The following is an 11405-nucleotide window of genomic DNA, read 5'->3' as shown; positions in this document are numbered from 1 at the left end:
CGATTCAAGTCCACTCCCACCGTTCACTGCGCCTGCCTAGATTTATATATTAACCTGTTTTAGGAAAGTATTTTCTATCATTTTGTATTTCATTAAAGTAATAAAATTTAAATGTTTTTATAGATATTCTGAACAGAGGTAGCAGCAGTAGCTCATCTTCAAGGTCAATAAAGAATGAGCCAGCAAGTCCAGGTACAGTATAATTATTTTTGTTTTAAACTACATTAGTATTATTAGATGAGATAAATATGTCCTTGTATATAGCAGAGCCAACAGGAGGCAATGCTATGTAAGCTTTAAATTGTAACCAAACACCCTAAGTGAATGAGTTGCTGGTTCTGGGGCCTTAGGACCATAGTCTTAGAGGACATCCGAGTCAATTGGCATAACATAATCCACAAAGACAATGTTCAACATTCTACTTGGGTCAGTAGTAACTAGAGTTTAAAAAAACTTATGGGTAACCACCTAAGGTATAATTACTGGTTTCTCCTTATCTGGAACCAAAAAAAAAGGGAAGAAAGCAAAGATATACTGAAACAATTAGTCCAAAGGACTAATGAACTACTTGAACTTCAACTTCCACAACCATGAGAGCAGAAGAACTAGATGGTGTCCAGCTACCACTGCTGACCACTCTAAAAAGGATCACAATAGAAGATCATGGATCAAGTGGGCAAAAATGTGGAATAAAACTTGGAAACAAAAAATGGACAGTCTTATCCATCTGATAGAGACTAGGGGGACTTCTGGGACTATGGCCCTTACTCACCCTTTGAACCTAGGACTCAACTCACACCCTTGGCTCAACTTTTAGCCCAATAATAGAACTATAAGATGACCACTAATACTTTAGAACAACATACCATATATGGTCAAAAGAGCAGCATTTGCCCAAAAATAAAGCCTAGAAGACAGGGAGGTGAAGGATTAATGGAAATGAGAATTATAGGGAGGAAATGAGTAAAGTTCACTCATATTCTAGATATTGTATTAAGGTTATAAAACAAAATTTGAATGAAAGGAAAACCAGTTTGCTTTATAAACTTTCAGTCAAATCACATAAAAATTCAGTGGAAAAAGTAAATACTTTAATTTTAAAGTTAAATATTTTTATAATTATTAAATAGAAGTATATTCAATATATTACATAATTTCAAAATACAGGTATTCCTGAGATATTTAGGATTACAAGTGGATGCTTTGTCAGCCGAACACCAAGTCCTGCAGCCTCACCTAAATCTAAATCTTCACAGAGTTCTACACAGAGCCAGTCTAAATCTGTAAGTGTTCCTGAAACTGCTTAACTAGTTTAGGGATACAGGGATACATTGTTTATTATATTACCAATTGTGACACTCCCCATACATGTATGTAATATGGAAATTATGTAGTGATCCTCTTTTGATCTGACTGATCAATTGTAAGAATATAAGGATGTGGTGCAACGCTCTTAATGCCATCATAATCCTGATTCAGTGGAAGGAGAATTTCCCTGTGGCATGGCCTGTAACACCTTTTATCTCACTAGAAAGAAAAGGGTGCAGAGGAGAGATCTCAGGATAACCAAGAAAGAAGAGCCAGGATCAGAGAGTATCCTTTGGACCCAGATTCTTGTGCTGGGAAACTCCTAAAATTAGGAAACAGTAGAGGGAAAGAAAGCTTTCAACTAGAGCCAGCACCCTGAATTTGAACCTCGACCCTCCTAAATTTCAATATAATAAATTTGTGTTTGTTAAAATAATCCACTTATGGTCTCTCACTAAATAAAGACATCATGTTAAAATTCTAAACTAGCAGAGCTAGTCACTGTTCCAAAAGAGCATTTTTGTTGTTGATAGGTGCCATCCAGATGAGTACAACCCATAGCAACACCATGAACAACAGATCTGAACACTGTTCTATCCTGTACTATCCTCATACTTCCTGACACACTTGGACCCATTGCAGCAATCACTGTGTCTTTCCATCTGGTTGAGAGTCTTCCTCTCTTGCCAGTTTTTCACCTTTCCTATCATGACATCCCTCTCTTAGGAAAAGCCTCTCCTAATGAATTGCCCAAAGTGTAGGAGATGAAGCTTTATCATCTTTGCCTTCAAGGAGCACTCTGGCTGCACTTTCTTTCTCTCTTTTTTTTTTTTTTGCTGCACTTTCTACAAGATATGTTTACTTGTTCTTTTGGAAGTCCGTGGGGTATTCATATTCTTTCATCCAAAAGAGCATAGTCATCAGAAAATCACACTTTCTTTGTATTAGTTCAACCAGTACTCATTATAACTGTGAAAACTAATGAAAAGCTTTTAAGAAAAGATGCTTACATGAAATAGTACCATGTTTAGCTACTTGTATACTGGTGGTGCAATGGTTAAACATTTGGTGGGTGATAGGGACATACCCACTAACTTCATAAGAGAAAGACCTGGTTATCTCCTCCCATAATGATTACAGTTCAGAAATCCTATGAGGCAGTTCTGCTCTCTCACATGAAATTATTCTGAGTCCACAAAAATGACTTGTTGGCACCTAGTAACAATAACAAAGTTGTTTTTTTTAATTTTTTATTATTTTGTGTGCGTGTACCATCAAATCAGATCTGACTGGTACAGGAGGATATTGCGCCTCCTTCTCCGGCAGAGCATCTGGTGGATTCGAACCGTGTTCCTCTGGGATTGCAGTGCAGCTTCTTGCCATGAGGCCACCAGAGCTCCCCAATAACAAAGTTTTTAAACTGTGCTTTCTAGATATGAGTAAAAGTTTAAGTAGCAATGCAACAGTATTTAAGATAGTAGACTGATCCAGGCATTCTAAATAAATAAAATTTTTCTGAAATTTTTATTTTTAAAACATACTTCATAGTTTTAGTCTTTATAATAGCACTCTAATATAATATATTATTATATTAGTAATATTATATATTAACTATATTATTATATAATGATATTAATATTCATTATAGCATTGTTATTATATAATATTAAAATAATAAATAATGGTCATGTTAATATTCATTGCACTAAGTTTTGCAATAAATGCTACATATAAATATAATTTAATCCCTATCAGATTATTAGTTATTATCAGTTTGGCCTTTATTCATCGTGCCACCATGTGTCATAAAACATCACATTGCCCATCCCGTGTCATTTAATGATAATGATAATGTTTAAGTCCATTGTTACAACTGTTGTGGAGTGTTTTCCAATCTCAGTGACTCATGTTCTAACATTGTATCAGAGAATATTCTGTTGTGATTCATAAGGTTTCTGTTGGCTAATTTTTGTAAGTAGATGGGCAGGCCTTTCTAGTCTGTTTTAGTCTGGAAGCTCCATTGAAACCTGTATACCAAGATTGACCCTGCTAGTATTTTATATACTAGTGACATAGCTTTCAGCATCATACTAACACATAAGCCACCTGTAAAAAGAGCAAGGGCCCCATGGGGATGGCCAAGTCTGACCTTTGCCAACTTTACAAAGGGCAACTGTCCCCATCAACAACACAAAACAAATTTCCATGAGGTCAGACATGCCCCCTACACTCCCATACCTTTTTCTAGTCATCTCAGCACTAGTTGTACTGCTTTGCTGGATTCAAAATCTGATGTGATAGCTCACAGGTTACAGAACCATGTTAGGGAAGTCTACAGGTTATAATTCAAGTTTGTAGCTGAATACGGTCAGGATGGCCCCTAAAATGTGCTTGCAGGCACCTCAGCCTTGAGCCTCGTGGCTTTAGGTTCTCAGCCCTGCCAGTATTGGCTTTCCCCGCCTGCCTCAGTCTTAGCCAGTGTTATAGAGTTCTTAGTCCTGCGAATTATGCCCCCCACACCCTAGTTGTCCACCAAATTTGGGCAAAGGCTGTTAGCTCTAATTCCAGTGGTGTAGCAATCATAAGGTAGCTCCATCTCATGTCAAGTCTCTAGTTCAACTATGGCTGTTCTTTTCCTGGTGGTGAGGTTTCTTTTCCATGGCGAGAGAGGTCTCTTTTTTTCTTCACTGATGGGGTTCAGTTTATTGGTGAGACTAGCCAATCCCCTTGTAGATTGTTGAGATTAGTCAATCCCATTCCCCTTGTGGAATGGTAGACAGCCAGTCCTCTTGGGGCTAATATGCCCCATTCACATATTCCCAACCATTTACATAGCAAAGTCAAACAATGGTTAGAAAAAGTCATATTGAAAGATAAGCAAGAGGTATAGACACTATTCTCATTTTACAGGGGAAGAAACAGGTTCAGCGAGGTTAATTGATTCACTCAACTCACACACTGGTGATTTGAGATTTTTATCCAGGCTAATAAAGAGTTTTTACAATAGACAGTTTGAAACATAGTAGCTTTGATGGTACTGTATTTAAGGCATTTGTCTGCTAACTGAAAAGCTAACGGTTCAAACTCACTATGTACCCCTTGGAAGAAAGATGAACCACTATGCTTCTAAGAGCTTTAGAACCCCTAAGGGACAGTTCTACTCTGTCCTACAGAGTCTATGATTTAGAATTGACTTGATGGCACAGTGAATTTGATGTTTGATTTTTAATGTACACATAACCTATACATTCATATATGTATAAATACATACTTTACAAATGGAATTGTTGCCTTAGAGCAATGTTTCTTCAAGTTTAGTCTTCAGATCTTTGGGGTTCTGCAGAATTTCAGAGGCTAAGTTTAAAACTATTAGCATTATTTTCTATTCTAGACTACACATTCTTTTTCAGATAACTGTAATAAGGTAGGTAGTATACATAATGCCGTTCTGTAGCTGAAAAAATGTGTAAAACAACTTCCTGGCAAACCAACTGGAAGAGATCCATATTTGTGCTCATGTCAAAGAAAGATGATTAACAAAATATGAAAATTATTGAATATCAACGATACCAAATGCAAGTGAAATGTTGGTACAGATAATTCAAAAACAGTTATTACAGTACATTGATGGAAAACTGCCAGAAATTCAATCTGGATTTAGAAGAGGATGTGGAATGAGTTATATCGTTGCTAATATTAAATAGACCTTGGCTGAAAGCAAAGAATACCAGAAGGATGTATTTCGGTGTTTTATTGGCTATAAAGATTTTCACTGTGTGGATCATAACTAATTATGGATGTCATTGAGAAGAATGGGAGTTCCAGAACACCAAAATTGTGCTTATGTGAAACCTGTGGATAGATCCAGAAGCAGTCATTTGACCAAAACAAGGAGGTGTTCCTCAGAGTGGTGTACTTTTTCACCATACCTATTCAATTTATATGGTTATCAAAACTTTCAAGAATGGTCAATATTAATGACAGTGTGGCATCACTATTGGAGGAAGACTATCAACAGCCTATGGTATGCAGATGACAGATTTTTGCTTGCAGAAATGAAGATTTGAAGCACTTGTTGCAGAAGAAATAAACCTATAGCATTTAGTATTCATTATACCTCAATATAAAGAAAACAAAAATCCTCACAACTGGGCCAGTACGTAATATAATTAATGGAAAAAAATATTAAAGTTGTCAATTATTTCAACATTCACAGTAGCAGCAGTCAGACTATCAAAAGATACGTTACATTGGGCAAATACACTGTTTAAGACCTTTTTAAAGTGTTAAAGAGCAAAGAGGACACCTTAACACGTTGCTGCAAATGACACCTATAAGCACGGTCGTCAGTTTACAAGTGTGTGGCAACGTGTAATGTCTAAGATGCCTGGCCCAAGCCATAGTATTATCAACTACTTGATATGCATGTGAAAGTTGATCAGTGACTAAGGAAGACCAAAGAAGAAATGATAACTTGAATTATTATCATTTTTATGATGAATATTAAATATACCATGGATACAAGAACAAACAACAATATCTTGGAAGAAGTATAGCCAGAATTTTTCTTGGAATCAAGACTAGCAGGACTTCACCTCATGTACTGATGACAGGTTATTAGGAGGGACCATTCCCTGGAGAAGACCATCATGCTTAGTAAAGTATAAGGTCAACAAAAAAGACCCACAATGAAATGGATTGACACAGTGGTTGCAACAATGAGCTCAAACATGCAAACAATTTTCTGGATGGTCCAGGATCTGGACAGTGTTTCTTCATAATTTTCTTGTACATAAGGTTGCTATGAGTCAGAACAACAACAACATAACTTAAGTAAAATAATTTCCTTGAGGAAAAACACTTGGATAATTCAGTTATAACTAACCACTTTTTAAAAAATGAAGTTCCATTTTTACTTGAAAGAATGACAAACCATAATGTGTTATTTAACAATATTACCACAAGCATAGTGGCTTCAAGCATCATGTCTTTATTATTTCACAATTTCTGTGAGCTATAAGGCAAAGGGTACCTTCACTGGGTCCTGTGATTTGTGTTAAAGTGTGTCAAACAGAGCTGCAGTATCATTTGAGTTTTGAACTACAATATAATCTACATCAAGCCTGTGTTGGTGGCAACATTCTGTTCTTTGTTATTGAATTGTGGTCCTCGGTTTCTTGTTGGCCATTACCTGAAGGCCACTTTCAGTTCCTTGTCATGTCTGTCTTCCAGACGTGACTGACTGATTCCTCAAGGCCAACAGGGGAGGGTTTTCAGCAAGAGAAGTTATGTAATCATGTATATGTACCAAGGAAAGAGTAGAGGATAGCTTCATTCTCTTCTGACTTTTGGCTTATTCATTTTTCAATGAAAGTGATCATAAAACTCAGACCTGTGACATTCACCCCCAGTTCTTATCCACAGCTATAAACTGATTCACTTTGTTTGCCCTGACATCTTGTGTGTGGGAGTTTTAGAGACATAGATGCTTTTATGTTTTGTATTCATGTGAGCAAGTTGCAATTTTTCTTTTCATTTTTTTGTGTGAATTATGCTGTGGTTCTGAGATTTCCTATTAGTGTATTTTTAGTAACCCTCTAAAGTATGTTTATACCTAATTGATTTTAAATTATAATATATTTTTAGATTGAAAAAGGTAGATCCCATTTTACTTGACTCTTTAGGAAAAATACAGTTCTAATAGCTTACTTTCAGTTTCTGTAGATGCTAATTTTGGTAGAGAGTTATCTTTTATGATTTGCTATTAATTGATTTATCAAGGTCTTTATGCCATTTGCTTTAAATTTACCTTTATAAAAGTTTATGAAACAAAATAATTGTAACTCGACTAAATGTAATCTTGCTTTGCTTTAAAATATTTTTACAGGATTATGCAAAGACTCCACCACAGGTGGATACAGTCTTAGTATTTGACTTGACCCAGGACTCAACAATAATAGTACGAACAGAGCCAGCAGGTTTGTTTTGGTACTTCTTTCTTAGAACTATAAAAAGACACTTGATGAAAATATATATGGAATTTCTGTCTTGAAACCTATCCTTTCATTCGGTTTTTCATGTTTTAAAGTGGAATGAAATTAGCAGTTTTTAATACTTTTGTTGGATGATTACATATAAAATCTTACACAAGGTTTATAATTTAGTAATATATTTTATTCATTAACATTTTTGTGAGTCAAGGAAACTTTTTAATGCTCTAAGTATTTTGATTTTAAAAAATTTAATAGGGCAAGCTGAAGTTAGTGGTTATATAGTGTTATTATAAAATGGCAGTACTAAAGAAATAGTGCCTTACACATGATAAGCACTAAGTAATGACCAAAGATGATAGAAGAATTATTAATGACTTTAAGTTGTTGTGCTGGAGAAGAATATTAAACATAACATAGACTGCCAGGAGAACTAACAGATCTGCCCTGGAGAGGGTTAAACCATGCTGCTCCTTGGAGGCAAGGATTCTGATGCTTTGTCTGACATACTTTGGACATGTTACAAGGAGGGACCAGTCCTTGGAGAAGGACATCATGCTCGGAAGGATGGAGGGACAGTGCAGGAGAGGAAGACCCTGAATGAGATGGATTGATACAGTAACTGGGGCAATAGGGATAGGTGTGTCAGAGTCCATGAGATTGGCTCAGGACAGGGCAGGCTTCAAAGCTATTGTACATAAGGTGACTATGAGTTGTAATTGACTCAGTGGCACATAACAACAACAAATGCCTAGTAATAAAAAAATTCCAGAAATGTTTTCCATTGTGATGATAGCCTATCTAGATGTTGCTTAGCTGAGTAAAATAGCCAAGAAACATAAGAAAGAGTTAAATGAAATAGTTATCTTAAACCTGATTTTATAAGAAAAAAATCTGAATTCTGCTAACTTCTAGATAGTAAAAACAGTAGCTCCTACTCTCATTCTGTATGGTTTTCTACTACAGCAAGTAGAACTTTGCCATAAATGATAAATGGACTCATATACTCACTCCTCACTTGAAGATATGGTTAGACTCAATAGACCAAGTTATATATGAAAATCAGCATTATTCAAATTTGGATAAAGACTGTATTAGGCCTAAAAAATGGAAGATGATTAGTTTGCATCATTGTGTCATTAATTGCCAATTCACTTAAAGTCTAGCTAAGTTGACACACAACCTTAACCATTATATATAGCCAATATTCCTCTCACCTGGCAACTTGGCATTTGATAGCAGATGTTTTGCTGTTGTCATGAATGCACATAGTTAGATAATGAGATAGTGAGGAGTAGGCATAGTTGATTTCCTCTCTTCTGAAGATTTTTGTGGCCTTTCCCAATCACCTAATTACATCACTTTCAATGTTTTATGTTATTAGAATAGAATTTTTTCCATATAGTATATTGCTTTTATAGACCTGATTTCAGCTATAGAATGTGTAAATGTGATTCTTACTCTTCGTATCTCACAGATCTTTGGGAGGCCTAAATGAGATACACAAAAATACATCACAGGAAGACCTCTGGTCACAAACAAATGGCTTCTGTATAATCCATAACTACAAGCCAATTCCCAGAAAGACTATTATGTTAGAAATACGTACAGATCCTCATAGTAACAAATGAGCATGCCTTTCTTAAGCACATCAAAAATAGTATTACTACATTATCATTCTAAAAATGTGTTAGTGTGTCTGGAAATATTTCTCTAATTTTTTTATGCATAGAAATGTATACTACGTAGGGAAGTGAACACCTCTTGATCAAATGGTATTGGCAAAACTGGAAAACTATCTGTAGGAAACTCAAGCAAGACCTCAGACCATACACAAAAACCAACTAAAAGTGGATCAGGGACCTAGGAGTAAAACCAAGGAATATAAACTTTATCAGAGAAAAGCTTGGAAGAACTCTAGAAGCCCTAAGCCACAATGGGAACAGTCTTCCAAGGATCAGGAAAAACCTACAACCAGGAGAGAATAAAATAGATGAGTGAGGCCTTCTAAGAATCAAATCCTTATGCACATCAAAAAACTTCTTCAACAGAATAAAAAGGACACCAATGTTTGGATGAGCTTCCAGACTGATTCATGTTGGGAAGCAGGAGTGGCATCCACTTCCTAAACCACATGCCTCTGGAAACTATCAACTTAGAGAAAAGATAGCTATGGAAAGGCATTAGATCTTTTGTTCATAGAGTTGCTATGAGTCAACCTCGACTCGATGGCAATCAACATCAACAATCCTATTTAGGAGTGGCATCCACTTCCTAAACAACATGCCTCTGGAAACTCTATGAACTTTGATAAATGATTATAGTTATAGAAAGGCTTCAGGCCTTTTGTTCATAGGGTCACTATGAGTCCTGCTTGACTCGAAGGCAATCAAGAACAAAATCCTAGTTAGGGAGCTCTGATGGCCTAGTGATAAAACCACGACCTCAGCTTGAAGCAAAGACGCAAGCAGTTTTATCTTTGGGAGCTGAGGTAGAGATAGAACTGTCAACGCAGCAAAGAAAGTGAGGATGACGCTTTCGCCCATTCGGGCTAACATTTGATTCCCATAATCTGTGAAGATAGTGTTGCTAACAATGATCGCCCGAGTGGCGGACAGGCTTCCTCTGGCCGCCTCTATGCAAGAGGACGAACAGTCCGGCAGGGACCTTCAACAGTACCAGAGTCAGGCAAAGCAACTCTTTCGAAAGCTGAATGATGTACCTTGGAAGCAGGAGCCATGACTTTTCACTACATTATTGAGGAGGGTGTGTGTTATTTGGTTTTATGTGAAGCAGCCTTCCCTAAGAAACTGGCTTTTGCCTACCTAGAAGATTTGCATTCAGAGTTTGATGAACAGCATGGGAAGAAAGTTCCCACCATGTCCAGACCCTATTCTTTTATTGAGTTTGACACTTACATTCAGAAAACTAAAAAGAACTACATTGACAGTCGTGCTCAGAGAAACCTTGGTTCCATCAATACTGAATTTCAGGTTGTGCAGAGGATTATGGTGGCCAATATTGAAGAAGTGTTACAGCGGGGAGAAGCACTCTCAGCTTTGGATTCAAAGGCTAACAATTTGTCCAGTCTGTCTAAGAAGTACCGCCAGGATGCAAAGTACTTGAACATGCATTCCACTTATGCCAAACTTGCAGCAGTGGCTGTATTTTTCATCATGTTAATAGTCTATGTGCGATTCTGGTGGCTGTGAACCAGTGAATCCAGTCACTGGCAAGGAGAATCTAGAACCCAGCAGGTATATGTTTTCAGGAAGCTGAGCTCACAGGGATGTGCATTAGACTCCACATTTAGAATCCAAGTGGAACTTCTGCCTCTAAAGACCTTGCAAGAAAAGACATGTCCTGAAAATGAAAGGTCATTTAATGAAGCTTAACCCTGTGTAGAAAGCCCCCTTTTGAGGCAGAGGCTTTCTCTGGGTGCTAAGCCATATGTGTTGGGGAACAGTAGATTGTTTTCAGGTTTTTTCCCCCCTTGCAGCATTCTACATTTTTAAACAGCACTATCTGGGGCATTCATACTCTTTAATGGAGCCATCAGTGAGATTTGACTTAACCGACCTGTGCTAGCAAATTCTGAAATTCTTTCAGAGAAGACAGCCCTATGGGAAACTTTTTATTCTAATCAACATTCCTTTTGTTGGTGACATTAGTGATTTTCTATAATCTCAGTTTTGATGGGCTTTCTAAAGGACTCCACTATGTGAAGGTTAATGGTCGTGCTGCATGAATCTTGTTTATTAGCCCCTACAAGAAGTTAACCCCTTTGTTTTCCTTTTATGTTATTTTGCTTATTGCACAATTGCTTTAGGATTAAATGAATTATATTATGATGCCTTGAAAAAAAAAACCTGTGCCACAATACTGAAGTCAACGTGCTTTGAATCTATCAAGTGTTCCGAGGGAGAAGGATGGGCAATCTCCTCCCATGCAGTTAACTGCCTCTGAAAACCCACTGGAGGGTCAGCTATGGTCAATTCTGACTCAATGGTACACAACTACAACAATGGTAGTTAGGAAGCTCAACCCAAAGGCACACAATTTGAATCTACTAGCTGCTCCATGGGAGAAAAATGGGCAGTCTCTGCC

General features: G+C 36.9%; 1 pseudogene; it reads left to right on the top strand.

Moving 5' to 3' along the window:
* Positions 1 to 10510, top strand: part of LOC102848064 — an 86521-nt pseudogene extending 76011 nt beyond the window's left edge.
* Positions 10511 to 11405: the final 895 nt, after the last annotated feature.

The sequence above is a fragment of the Elephantulus edwardii genome, unplaced genomic scaffold, assembly GCF_000299155.1.
Source record: "Elephantulus edwardii isolate Elephantulus edwardi_28Jun2011 unplaced genomic scaffold, EleEdw1.0 scaffold00016, whole genome shotgun sequence".
Classification (NCBI taxonomy): domain Eukaryota; kingdom Metazoa; phylum Chordata; class Mammalia; order Macroscelidea; family Macroscelididae; genus Elephantulus; species Elephantulus edwardii.
This window is presented reverse-complemented; position numbering and strand designations above follow the sequence as displayed.